We start from the raw sequence: 15002 nt of genomic DNA, 5'->3' as shown, positions 1-15002 counted from the left end.
CAGGGACAGCATGTGTAGTATTAGCAGGCACAAAAGTACCATTAGCTGTGCCAAACACAGGGAGAGTGTGTGTAGTATTAGCAGGTACAAAAGTACCATTAGCTGTGCCAAACACAGGGACAGCGTGTGTAGTATTAGCAGGTACAAAAGTACCATTAGCTGTGCCAAACACAGGGACAGTGTGTATAGTATTAGCAGGTAAAAAAGTACTATTACATGTGCCAAGCACATTGACAGCATGTGCAGTATTAGCAGGTACAAAAGTACCATTACATGCGCCAAATACAGGGACAGCGTGTGTAGTTTTAGCAGGTACAAAAGTACTATTACATGCGCCAAACACAGGGACAGCGTGTGCAGTATTAGCAGGTACAAAAGTACCATTACATGCGCCAAATACAGGGACAGTGTGTGTAGTATTAGCAGGTACAAAAGTACTATTACATGTGCCTAACCCAGGGACAGCGTGTGTAGTATTAGCAAGGACAAAAGTACTATTACATGTGCCTAACCCAGGGACAGCATGTGTAGTATTAGCAGGTACAAAAGTACAGTTAGCTGTGCCAAACAGAGGGACAGCGTGTGGAGTATTAGCAGGTACAAAAGTACCAATTAGCTGTGCCAAACACAGGGACAGTATGTGTAGTATTAGCAGGTACCAAAGTACCATTACATGTGCCAAACACAGGGACAGCGTGTGTAGTATTAGCAGGTACAAAAGTACTATTACATGTGCCTAACCCAGGGACAGCGTGTGGAGTATTAGCAGGTACAAAAGTACCAATTAGCTGTGCCAAACACAGGGACTGTATGTGTAGTATTAGCAGGTACAAACGTACTATTACATGTGCCAAACACAGGGAAACTGTGTGTAGTATTAGCAGGGACAAAAGTACCATTAGCTGTGCCAAACACAGGGACAACGTGTGTAGTATTAGCAGTCACAAAAGTACCACCTATCTGAGCAGTCATGGTGTTTGAGTACTGGTGCATTGAAAATAACAGCATATGTGCATATACTGCTTAAAACCAATAAGAAATTTAAATGCATCCTTTTTTTGTTACGGTAAGAATATTGGAAAATAATTCTATTCAAAATTAAAATATAACCATGTACTTTTAAGTTTTGAACTTATTATCCCTTTAAACCTTTCCACTTCCCATGATCCTGAGTCATTTTCTTTTTCCTCCATGATTTGGAGTGATGTGAAAGTGAAGTGAAGGGTGAAGGGTAGACAAAGACTTACTTATCAACCAGGCAGTGAAATGTATTTTACTCAGTAAATATTGTCTTTTTTTTTTTTTTTTTAATATTTTATTTATGGCCAGCAGCCTGTACTATTATACAGTTTAACAACTTGCCGCATCACGCAGGATGCTACATCAATAGAACATAAAAATAAGCATGGATACGAAACAAATACAGAAAGAAATATATCAATAGATTAGCATAGACAGTTAAGTTTCATACACTCAGTGCCTTATATAAATTGCTGCTGTTTTTTTAATGTTTTTTTTTTTTTTTAAACACCTATATTACATACACAAGAAGAAAAAAAAAAAAAAAATTTACAAACTAAGGAAGAGAGGGGAAGAAGAAGAAAAAAAAAAAAAAAAAAAAAAAAGACAAATAAAAGTTTGGGACCGTCTTCAGCCTCTATATCTCTGGGAATACATTGTCCATAATGGCAAGTTCTAAATATACTGTGCCCTTGAAAGGGGCAATAAGTTGTTTTTGAGTTTCTAAAGGAAATGCTAGAATAATATTCTTCCATTTATGGAAGAAGTGCTTAATTTGGGATTCTGAGTTGGTAGCAGTATCCATCTGTTCCATAATTATTAAATTTAATATTTTCTGTTTAAGTTCCAACAAGTTGGGCACCTTTCTAGATTTCCAATATTTCAAAATTAATAATCTGCCCAGTATTATTACCGCATTCATCTGTCGATTATTTCGGCGTTGATTTTCATTATGGTTGTCTGCTAAAAAGAAGACCTGATTCTCTGTTATTCTATCTTGGTTCAAATTTACTACATTAAGCCAATAGTTTACCTTATACCAGAATTTCTTTATTTTATAACAACTCCAAAAGCAGTGACGTAAGTCTGCCTTTCTAATTTTACATTTATAGCAACACGCCCCTGTCTCATCCCAGTAAGCATGTATCTTAGGGGTGATGTAGGATCTATTTATTAATTTAAAGTGTGACTCTCTCCATGATGACGAGCAAATTGCAGTATCAGCTAGTTGGATACTTTTCTGAACCATCTCTGCTGTAACTTGCCAGGCCTGTGCAATCTTTTGCAGGTGACTCTGGCCCATAAACCTTGAAACTATCCTATAAAAAAAGGAAATGGAATATTTCCCCGCCCTAAATAGTTTGATTACTGGTTCCACTATACCCCAGTCCTCCTTACCATTGGCTGCCAACGAAGTCTGTATATAATGGCGTGCCTGTAAAAAGGCATAAAATTCTTTATTTCTGAGTCCATACTCATTTTGAAGGTCAGAAAATGTCCTACATCTCCCTAAATTGTGATCTATAATTTGAGATATATACTTTAGCCCTTTCGACGCCCAATCTCTGAAAATTTTGGAATCAATTGCCGGAGTAAAGGCAGGATTGCCCGTTATATATAAATAATCAGAAAAATTACTATTGACGTTTATTTTCCCGAGTATTTTTTGCCAAGCCTTTATAATATTATATATGCTAGGGACTTGCTTAACCTTACGCGGGACATCAGTAGCTGGGCAGTGAAGAAGAGCCGTAAGCTCATAAGGATATACAAAGTATTTTTCGAACTCCTGTGATACATAGTACTCTGCCTCCGTTAGCCAGTCAAGAGCTATTTTTGCTATCGTTATTAAATTATAAATCTCCAAGTCTGGTAGTGCCATTCCTCCATCCACTCTAGCAAGTGTTATTGTCTTAAAGGCAACGGCTCTACGTTTGTCTCCCCAGAGAAACTGGAGACATACTTTTTTAAATAAAGCTAAATCCTGACGTTTTATGAACAACGGAATATTTTGCATCAGGTACATCAGTTTTGGAAAAATAATCATCTTAATCAAATTTATTTTACCTGATAACGATAATTTAAATTTCGCCCAATTTTGGAGATCTTTAAAAATTTTAGCAAACAGCGGGGTATAGTTAAGATTGTACCAATCGTTACTGTCTTTGGATAATTTAATTCCCAAGTAGGTAAATGCTTCACCAGCATCTTTAAATTGCGAGCAGAGGTAAGACCTTGCTTGTTTCCTTAACCAATAGATCTCTGATTTCATCGTGTTTACTTTATAGCCTGAAAAGGCACTAAATTCACACAGGATTAGTAGAAGCCTAGGGATGGTTACTTGAGAATTGGATAGAAATATAAGCAAGTCATCTGCATATAATAGTGTTGTAATCTGAGTTGTATTGAATCTAATACCTTCAATCTCCTCTCTAAGACGAATAGCCAACGGTTCTAGTGCTAGATTAAATAAGTATGGCGACAACGGGCAACCCTGTCTTGTACCTCGAGATAATTGAAAGTTTTCCGTAATCCTATCATTGATTATGATAGCAGCATTGGGGAAATGATAGATTGTCTCCACAAATTTTGCGAGCGGGCCCTCGACTCCAAACCTGTTAAGAGTAGTGTGCAGATGATCCCAAGTAATGGAGTCGAAGGCCTTCTCTGCATCTAAGGTTATTATTGCTGCATCCGCTATTCTGTCTCCATTTTTTTTCAATGATATATTATGATAATGGTTCAAGATTAATTGGATTTTCCTAATGTTGCGTGACGAGTTTCTACCCGGCATAAACCCCACTTGGTCCCTATGAATAAGTGGATCAATAGCTAGTTTAAACCTGCTTGCTATAATACTTGTCAGTAATTTATAATCGTTGTTTAAGAGCGATATTGGTCTATAAGAGCCTATCTCTTCTTTATCTTTTCCTTTTTTTACAATTAAAGCTATTAGAGATGCTGAGAAGTATTTAGAACATGGTATACCATCTATGTAATAATTATTGAATAATTTTACCAAAGTTGGAGCAATTTCATCTTTAAGACATTTATAAAGTTCTGCCGGGATCTGATCCGGTCCAGCAGCTTTATTAGCTGGTGCTTTCTTAATGGCAGCCAAGACTTCTTGCAGGGAGATAGGCTTATTTAATTCTACCAAATTCACTCTCTCTAGCTTAGGGATCTTTAGGCCTCTCCAAAAATTCTCTTTACTTTCCAAATTTAGATCTTGTGCTGCATATAAATTCTTATAAAATTGTATTATAAACTCGTCTATTCTTTTACTATTAGTAATTTTGCCCTGGGGGGTTTTAAGAGATTCAATCAAAGGTTTTTTTTGTTTAATTTTGATTAAGTTGGCCAGAAATTGACCTGCTTTACCCCCATATCTATAAAAGCGAAACCTAGTCCTTAGCTCTTCTCGTGCCTGTTTTTGTGCCAAGAATATCTCCCTTTCTTTCTTCTTCCTCTGGTAAGAGTCCCATCTTATCTGAGATGGATCACTAATATAGCTGTTACATGCATTGCGGAGCTGGTTCGCCAATTGTGTATCTCTAGCTAGGAACTGACGCTTTTGTGTAACTAGATATCCTTTAATTTCTCCCCTTATCACAGCTTTAAATGCTTCCCATAAAGTTTCAGTGCGAATTTCTGGATCATAGTTAAAATTATAGTATTCCTTCCATTTTATCTTAAGCCAGGCTTTAAACTGCACATTAGACGCCAAGTATTTAGGGAAAAAAAACCTATTGCCCGCTGCTTGAATACTCCGCGTTTTTATATCTATGGTAACAATAGCATGGTCTGAAATTAAAATTTCTTTAATATCTGTCACTATCTCATACTTATACAGTTTCTCTGCTAACAAAAAATAGTCCAATCTGGACATTGTTTGATGAGCCTGGGATTCGCATGTATACATTTTTACATCTGGGTTCTGGGACCTCCATATATCTTTAACCCTGAGTGTTTTATTAAACAGTTTAGCTATTCTAGCTTCCCTTCGTATGTTTCTATTTATCTTCTGTGACAGTCTATCTAATGCAGGGTATAGAGTCCTGTTGAAGTCCCCGGCTATAATTAAATTTTCCATGCAGAGTGGTAACAGTTTGACTTGTAACCTATCCCAAAATGCTGTGTCCGGTTTATTTGGCCCATAGATATTACATAATGTTAAGACTATTCCCTCTACCTCTATTTGGAGAATAATAAATCTTTCCCCTGGGTCCATTTCCTTCTGTAGAATTTTATAGTGTAAGTTTTTATTCAATAGAAATGCGACTCCTTTCTTCCTCTGCGTGCAGGGGGTTCCCACAACCTCACCTACCCATCCTGTATTTAACTTAGCTAGTTCTACCTCCTTTAGGTGAGTCTCCTGTAAGAAGGCTATGTCAAGTTTGTGTTTTTTAAGTTGTGCTAATATCTTTTTCCGCTTTTGAGGTGATGTGATGCCTCCCACATTCCAGGAGGCCATAGCTATGTGGCCCTTCATCAGCTTATCCTAAAGTTAGATATAGAACGGTAGTTTACCCCTTCACTCTGCTCTATCTTCTCCCAGAGGGGCGGCCAGCCCATGGGGGCCTGACAGCAGCAACAACAACAAACAAAAAAAAAAAAAAAAAGGGGAAAGGTGGAGAAAGGCGGGGTGTACGAGCACAAAACACAATACACCCTTACCTTTATAAAAAATTATAGAATTCCATACAGAATTTTCACCAAACCTAGTAGATATAACCACTATACTCTTGGCTGTTACTTTATCCCTCATTTTAATCATTAATAATGATACCTATACAATAAGTATACTTGGCCTGCCGTCAAATTAAAATGGAATCCCTTGTTGCTTAAAATATTCTTTCACTTCTTTCATTTCCCTCAACACCATCTGACCATTTTCTAGAAAAATTTTAAGTGTTGCAGGGTATATAATTGTAGCCTTCATACCTAGATTAATTAATTTAGTGCAAAAGGGTACCATTTCTTTTCGCTTTATGGAAGTTTCACTAGAGAAATCTTGGAATATTAAAATTTTATTGTCGCCCATGGAAAACGGGATTCTCTGTTTATAATGCTGTAGGAGTCTGGCCTTGTCCTGAAAATTTAAGAATTTGGCTATAACTGGCCTGTTTTTAGTACTGCCATTGGGTAAGGTTTTTACTGGGCCTATTCGATGTACCCTCTCCACTACCAATGGTAGTAAGCTCCCTTCAACCCCTAGGGACTGCGGAAGTAGGACTGAAACATAATTAGATCATTCTGGCTGTGTAACAGATTCAGGTACGCCTAAAAATCTTAAATTATTCCTCCTTGCTCGGTCTTCAATCTCATTTATTTTCTGTTGCATATCAGTGATATCTTTTGTGTGTTGCGTGATAATTTCCTTCTGGAAAGAGTTTGCATCCTCTATATCAGAGACTCTTTGCTCTACTTCATTCAATCTATGTGTAAATTGCATAACTTCTGCAGAGAGGTTCATTATATCAGTTTTTATCAATTCAAATTGTGGCATCATACATTCTGTAATTTGCTTAACTATTTCATGTTGTTCTGGTATCGTTATCTCTAATTGTTTACTATTGGAAGAAAGGCCAGTAAGGCTATCTGAACTCAGTCTACTTTTCTTGTCTCTGCTTTTAGGCGGCATGATTGGTGTAGTTTTGTGACAGGTTATGAATTTATCCATAAAGTGAATTATGTGTAACACTGTGAACAGTATATGTTTATGTATATATATGCATATATATATGTGTAGATTTAAGTCTTTTTTTCCCTTTTTTCTCTCTTCCTCCTTCGCCCTCCTCTTTAGGGAGAAAGAAAAAAAAAAAACCCGTGCAAAAAACAGGGAGTGGGTGCGGGGGGATGGGAAGAATATCACAAAAAAAAAAAAAAAAAAAAAAAAAAAAAAGTTTTTAGGCCCACAAAGGGTCTGTGATTGCTTACTTTGTGAATGAGTGTTGTATATCTAACTTACAGTTTGATTAGGTAGCTAAAAAGCAGGAGAACATTACATCCCAATAGTAACACTCTAAAACAGCAAGGCAAAAGAAGAAGTTTTTTCTTTCCTTCTTTCCTTCTTTTCCTTCCTTCCCTCTTTTTTTTTTTTTTATAACAATAGTATTAACATTTAAACTAAGATTCTACAGAGGGACACTCTTAACCTTATATTTTATCTTCCTCCTCTTTGAGTACGCACTTGTATTTTTTGCAGGAGATATTTGTAATAATTTTTGAAATCACTTATATTTATACACTTATATCTATGCACCTATACTATTAAACAATTCTAAGCCCAACCAATGGCTAATTGCTTATAGTAAATGATTCAAAGAAAATAAAAAGCATTAAGTCAAGGGGAAATACAAGAAGAGTCCTTCCATATTAGGTTAGTAAGCCTGTGTTAAATGTGCTTTAAGCAGCCTGTCAAGACAAACGTTAGCTTAATGTTGAGTGTCCCCAGTACGTTGATCCCATGTAGCAAATATTATATTCCTTTAGCCCAATCTTGATGTTCCTACCCACATAGGGTTATGGGAACTGTTGTGGTTTGCTCCAACACTAACAGACTTTCCTTAGTACCACTTTGGTGTTCCTACCCACAGAGGGTTATGGGAACTGTTGTGCTTTACTTCAACACTAACAGACTTTCTTTGGTGCCACTTTGGTGTTCCTACCCACAGAGGGTTATGGGAACTGTTGTGCTTTGCTCCAAAACAAACAGACTTTCTTTGGTGCCACTTTGGTGATAATGGTGTAGTTCAAGCGTAGCCTTTGGAGTATGAGACAGCCCCCCACTTTCTTTGTCTTCCTTTTCTCTTTTTTTCTTTCCCTTAATTATCGCCTATAGGCAAGATAGGCCAGAGTAGTCCAGAAAGGTCTATGCAAATATATAACTTTATTTTATATATTTCTTTTTGGACTCCTACCCTTTAATGAGTACAAATAACAGGGTTTATGGGAATCGCATATAGGGTGCAGCAGGTGTTTTGTAGCTTTGTTCCCAGTTGTCCTATTTAGTGTGGCTCAGCCTAGTACAGTATAGAAGATCAGTAAAACTCAGTAAAACTCAAGCCTCATGTTTTAGGACTTAGCATGGTATACATCAGTCAGTTTGCTTTCAAGGATCATATAATACCCCATGGACAAATACAGTTCACCGGTGAAGGGAAACAACACACCTAGCTCTTTCTGTAATTCTACAAACTATGGTACGTTACCAGTCTGCTGTCTCCATGCAGTCCTTATGGTGTTGCGCCCTTTGTTTCCGTTAGTTTAGCTCACCGTTATTCAGGGGGCTGCCTCTAGGTCTCAAGGCTTTCGTGTTAGGCTGTCACCTCTATCCAATACCGGGCCAGCCACCTGGTATCCCTTATTCCGGACCTGTTTGGTTATGCAGGCCCTTTTGGTCGCCAGGCCGTTCCTCTGTTCCTGGCCGCTATGCTAACGGCTCCAGTCATCGGGTATGCGGTCCGCTCCCGCCACAGAGCATTTGTTGCACCCAGGAGTTTCCTTGATGCCGCACTTCTATATGCTCCAGCCGGTCTTCTCTTCGCCGAACAAGGAGCTTGGCATCAACAGGAGCTGCTGACAGAGCTCGATAGGAGGACGCGCGAACAGCAAGCAGCCCGCTTGCCCCGCCTCTTCCTGAAACTCCAGTAAATATTGTCATAGGTCTCAAAGGTGAAATGTGCTCTTGTCCACTAATCCCCAGGTCTACAGTGAGCTGCTCCTTGGGAGATCCATAGCCATCCCCAGGTGAAATTTGCACTTGTACTGCAATCCGCTGGTCTACAGTGAGCTGCTCATTGTGAATCCACAGCCTTCCCCAGGTGAATTGTGCACTTGTCCTCCAATCCCCTGGTCTACAGTGATCTGCTCCTTGTGGAATGCACAGCCCTCCCCAGGTGAAATGTGCACTTGTTCACCAATCCCCTGGTCTACAGTGAGATGCTCCTTGTGGGATGCAGAACCCTCCCCAGGTGAAATGTGCACTTGTCCACCAATCCCCTGGTCTACAGTGAGCTGCTCCTTGTGGGATGCACAGCCCTCCCCAGGTGAAATGTGCAGTTGTCCACCAATCCCCTGGTCTACAGTAAGCTGCTTCTTGTGGGATTCCCAGCCCTCCTCAGGTGAAATCTACACTTGTCCACCAATCCCCTGGTCTACAGTAAACTGCTCCTTGTGGGATGCACAGCCCTTCCCAGGTGAAATGTGCACTTGTTCACCAATCCCCTGGTCTACAGTGAGCTGCTCCTTCTGGGATGCACAGCCCTCCCCTGGTCTACAGTGAGCTGCTCCTTGTGAGATCCAGAGCCCTCCCCAGGTGAAATGTGTGCTTGAGCCCCAGTCCCCTGGTGTACAGTGAGCTGCTCCTTCTGGGACCCACAGCCCTCCCCGGGTGAAATGTGCACTTGTCCACCAATCTCCTGGTCTACAGTGAGCTGCTCATTGTCAATCCCCAGCCCTCCCCAGGTGAATTGTGCAATTGTTCACCAATCACCTGATCTACAGTAAGCTTCTCCTTGTGGAATGCACAGCCCTCCCCAGGTGAAATGTGTAGTTGTCCACCAATCCCCTGGTCTACAGTAAGCTTCTCCTTGTGGAATGCACGGCCCTCCCCAGGTGAATTGTGCACTTGTCTACCAATCCCCTGGTCTACAGTAAATTGCTCCTTGTGTGATGCACAGCCATCCCTAGGTGAAATGTGCACTTGTTCACCAATTCCCTGGTCTACAGTGAGCTGCTCCTTCGGGATCCACAGCCCTCCCCAGTGAAATATGCACTTGTCCACCAATCCCCTGTTCTACAGTGAGCTGCTCATTGTGAATCCAAAGCCCTCCCCAGGTGAAATCTGCACTTGTCCACCAATCCCCTGGTCTACAGTAAGCTTCTCTTTGTGGGATGCACAGCCCTCCCCAGGTAAAATGTGCACTTGTCCACCAATACCCTATTCTACAGTGAGCTGCTCCTTGTGGGATGCTCAGCCCTCCCCAGGTGAAATGTGCACTTGTTCACCAATCCCCTGGTCTTTAGTGAGCTGCTCCTTGTGGGATGCACAGCACTCCCCAGGTAAAATGTGCACTTGATCACCAATCCCCTGGTCTACCATGAGCTGCTCCTTCTGGGATGCACAGCCCTCCTCAGGTGAAATGTGCACTTGTCCACCAATCCCCTGGTCTACAGTAAGCTGCTCCTTGTAGGATCCACAGCCCTCCCCAGGAGAAATGTGCGCTTGACCACCAATTCCCTGCTCTACAGTGAGCTGCTCCTTCTGGAATGCACAGCCCTCCCCAGGTGAAATATATTCAGTGTGCTGCTACTTGTGGGATCCACAGCCCTCCCCATGTGAAGTGTGCACGTGTCAACCACTAATCCCCTGGTCTACAGTGAGCTGCTCCTTGTGGGATGCACAGCCCTCCCTAGGTGAAATGTGCACTTGTCAAACACCAATCCCCTGGTCTACAGTGAGCTGCTACTTGTGGGATGCACAGCCCTCCCAAGGTGAAATGTGCCTTTGTTCACCAATCCCCTGGTCTACAGTGAGCTGCTCATTGTGGGATCCACAGCCCTTACCAAGTGAAATGTGCACTTGTCCACCAATCCCCTGGTCTACAGTGGGCTTCTCCTTGTGGGATCCACAGACCTCCCCATGTGAAATGTGCACTTGTCCACCAATCCCCTGGTCTACAGTGAGCTGCTCCTTGTGGGATCCACAGCCCTTCCCAGGTGAAATGTGCACTTTTTCACCAATCCCCTGGTCTACAGTGAGCTGCTCCTTCTGGGATGCACAGCCCTCCCCTGGTCTACAGTGAGCTGCTCTTTCTGGGACCCACAGCCCTCCCTGGGTGAAATGTGCACTTGTCCACCAATCTCCTGGTCTACAGTGAGCTGCTCATTGTGAATCCCCAGCCCTCCCCAGGTGAATTGTGCACTTGTCCACCAATCACCTCGTCTACAGTAAGCTTCTCCTTGTGGAATGCACAGCCCTCCCCAGGCTAAATGTGCAGTTGTCCACCAATCCCCTGGTCTACAGTAAGCTTCTCCTTGTGGAATGCACAGTCCTCCCCAGGTGAAATGTGCACTTGTCCACCATCCCCTGGTCTACAGTAAACTGCTCCTTGTGGGATGCACAGCCTTACCTAGGTGAAATGTGCACTTGTTCACCAATACCCTGTTCTAGAGTGAGCTGCTCCTTTGGGATCCACAGCCCTCCCCAGTGAAATGTGCACTTGTCCACCAATCCCCTGGTCTACAGTGAGCTGCTCATTGTGAATCCACAGCCCTCCCCAGGTGAAATCTGCACTTGTCCACCAATCCCCTGGTCTACAGTAAGCTTCTCTTTGTGGTATGCACAGCCCTCCCCAGGTGAAATGTGCACTTGTCCACCAAGACCCTGGTCTACAGTAAGCTGCTACTTGTGGGTTGCATAGCCCTCCCCAGGTGAAATGTGCCCTTGTTCACCAATCCCCTGTTTTACAATGAGCTGCTCCTTCTGGGATGCACAGCCCTCCTCAGGTGAAATCTGCACTTGTCCACCAATCCCCTGGTCTACAGTAAGCTTCTCTTTGTGGTATGCACAGCCCTCCCCAGGTGAAATGTGCACTTGTCCACCAAGACCCTGGTCTACAGTAAGCTGCTACTTGTGGGTTGCATAGCCCTCCCCAGGTGAAATGTGCCCTTGTTCACCAATCCCCTGTTTTACAATGAGCTGCTCCTTCTGGGATGCACAGCCCTCCTCAGGTGAAATGTGCACTTGTTCACCAATCCCCTGGTCTACAGTAAGCTGCTATTTGTAGGATCCACAGCCCTCCCCAGGTGAAATGTGCGCTTGACCACCAATCCCCTGGTCTACAGTGAGCTACTCCTTCTGGGATGCACAGCCCTCCCCAGGTGAAATATGCACTTGTCCACCAATCCCCTGGTCTACAATGAGTTGCTCCTTGTAGGATCCACAGCCCTCCTCAGGTGAAATGTGCACTTGTCCACTAATCCCCTGGTCTACAGTAAACTGCTCCTTGTGGGATGCACAGCCCTCCCTAGGTGAAATGTGCACTTGTTCACCAATTCCCTGGTCTACAGTGAGCTGCTCCTTCGGGATCCACAGCCCTCCCCAGTGAAATGTGCACTTGTCTACCAATCCCCTGGTCTACAGTAAGCTGCTCATTGTGAATCCACAGTCCTCCCCAGGTGAAATCTGCACTTGTCCACCAATCCCCTGGTCTACAGTAAGCTTCTCTTTGTGGGATGCACAGCCCTCCCCAGGTGAAATGTGCAGTTGTCCACCAATCACCTGGTCTACAGTAAGCTGCTACTTGTGGGTAGCACAGCCCACCCCAGGTGAAATGTGCACTTCTTCACCAATCCCCTAGTCTACAGTGAGCTGCTCCTTGTGGGATGCACAGCACTCCCCAGGTGAAATGTGCACTTGACCAAGAATCCCCTGGTCTACCGTGAGCTGCTCCTTCTGGGATGCACAGCCCTCCTCAGGTGAAATGTGCACTTTTCCACCAATCTCCTGGTCTACAGTAAGCTGCTCCTTGTAGGATCCACAGCCCTCCCTAGGTGAAATATGCACTTGTCCACCAATCCCCTGGTCTACAGTAAGCTGCTCCTTGTAGGATCCACAGCCCTCCCTAGGTGAAATGTGCATGTGTCAACCACTAATCCCCTGGTCTACAGTGAGCTGCTCCTTGTGGGATGCACAGCCCTTCCTAGGTGAAATGTGCACTTGTCAACCACCAATCCCCTGGTCTACAGTGAGCTGCTACTTGTGGGATGCACAGCCCTCCCGATGTGAAATGTGCCTTTGTCCACCAATCCCCTGGTCTACAGTGAGCTGCTCCTTGTGGGATCCACAGCCCTCGCCAGGTGAAATGTGCCCTTGTCCACCAATCCCCTGGTCTACAGTGGGCTTCTCCTTGTGAGATCCACAGCCCTCTCCAGGTGAAATGTGCACTTGTCCACCAATCCCCTGGTCTACAGTGAGCTGCTCCTTATGGGATCCACAGCCCTTCCCAGGTGAAATGTACACTTGTCCACCCATCTCCTGGTCTACAGTGGCCCTTCTTTGACCAGATAATGAAACAATGGGTTCTTCAAGAAATAGATCTCATGGCTTTTTGCTTGAATTTTATACCTCTCCAGTATAGTGGCAGGTCTCTGGAACCTCAGGAGGGTCTGATAGATGCCCTAGTGGTTCCTTGGTTATTCAATTTGTGTTGCTAACTAGAGCAATAGCCAGAATCAACCTTGAGCAATTCTGATTGCTTCGGAGTGGCCTTGCAGGATTTTTTTGTGTGGATCTAGTTAAAATGTCCTTGTGTCTGCCTTGCAGGTTCCTCTTAGAAGGGATCTTCTTTCTCATGGACCTTTCTTTTATCAGGATCTCAAAACTACAGCATGTTGATTGAAGGCTTAATTCTATCTCGGAGAGGTTTTTCTGACAAGGTTACAATTTGGACAATTTGATTCAGGCTATGAAAACCATCTGGAAAACCTTTTTCACATGTTGTGCTCATAAAGGTTCTCACTGGAATCCTTTTAGAATTCCTATTGTTCTTACGTTCCTGCAGGATGGTTTGGACAACGGTTTGTCAGATTTCAGCTCCTTTTTTATTTTTTTATTCAAACTTGTGTACTTTTCCATAACAGTATTCGAGATAGCCATGTTCATAATTCTATATTTTATATAAATTTTACGTCTTAATCTGCTTTCCATCAGAAAGAAAACAAAAAAACATTCTCCCTCTCCCCCCTATTCACCGCTTTCAAACCACTACAGATCCATTTAACCTTCTTTACACAAACTATCTGATTTATTTGATGTTTATACTCAGAACCCATATATACTATAAATGTTCCCCCCATATTTTAACAGTCATTTAATCTATTTGTTTTATATATCTTATAATTGCTTGTTAAGATAAAATATTTTTTACTTGTTTAATTGAAGGAATATTCTTAAAAATCCAGTTATTGAAGATCAAAGATCTAATCCTCAAAATTGCAGACTGAAATAATTTAGCATTGGATCTTCATAGAGAATTTCTGGTTATGAAGGGGAGGATCTTTATCACTTATGTATTAGATCCTATTAACTACTTTAGAGGAGGAAATGGTAAACAATCTTAGTGTTAAGTGGGATACAATTCTCTCTACTTCTACAGGTATTGAGGGTTCTTCAAGTGCCTTTTTTTGAGCTGATGCATGGTTTAGACCTTCAGCTTTTCTCCTGGAATGTTTTTTCTTCTGGCTTATTTCTCTGCCAGAAGAGTTTCCAAACTTTCAGCTCTGTCTTGAAACCTCCTTTTCTGACTTTCCCTCATGATAAGGCTGTGATACTACTTATTCCTTTCTTCTCAAGATGGTATGAACAGATACTATTATTCAGCAAATTGTGGTTCCTTGAAATAAATTTATCATGTAAGGATCATTTTTGTTTTCAATAAAACCCCCTTTCCACCAGCCCTTTAAAGAACACATAGTGGGATAGCTTACATAATCATGCTAGTGCAAAAACATGTATATGGTTTTGTTTTACAGGATCAAATTAATTATCTATCGCATAGATTTAGAGTTCTGCGTTAGCCTTCAAAAGCAGCGTTAAGGGGTCCTAACGCTGCTTTTGGCCGCCCGCTGGTATTTAGAGTCAGGCAGGAAAGGGTCTAACGCTCACTTTTAAGCCGCAACTTTTCCATACCGCAGATCCCCTTACGCCAATTGCGTATCCTATCTTTTCAATGGGATCTTCCTAACGTGGGTATTTTGAGTCTTGGCTGAAGTGAGCAGTAGACCCTCTACCGACAAGACTCCAGCCGCAAAAAAAGTCAGTAGTTAAGAGCTTTATGGGCTAACGCCGGTTTATAAAGCTCTTAACTACTGTGCTCTAATGTACACTAACACCCATAAACTACCTATGTACCCCTAAACCGAGGTCCCCCCACATCGCCGCCACTATAATAAATATTTTTAACCCCTAATTTGCC

The 15002-nt window shown here is 42.4% G+C and overlaps 1 protein-coding gene across 1 annotated transcript in view; it reads left to right on the top strand.

The window, feature by feature from the left end:
- Nucleotides 1–15002, top strand: part of SCRT1 (scratch family transcriptional repressor 1) — a 268201-nt gene that overhangs the window by 122288 nt on the left and 130911 nt on the right. The gene's annotated exons all lie outside the window — the stretch shown is intronic.

The sequence above is a fragment of the Bombina bombina genome, chromosome 5 (genome assembly GCF_027579735.1).
Source record: "Bombina bombina isolate aBomBom1 chromosome 5, aBomBom1.pri, whole genome shotgun sequence".
Lineage (NCBI taxonomy): Eukaryota > Metazoa > Chordata > Amphibia > Anura > Bombinatoridae > Bombina > Bombina bombina.
Note: the sequence above shows the minus strand (reverse complement) of the source record. Positions and strands in the feature narration are given on the sequence as shown.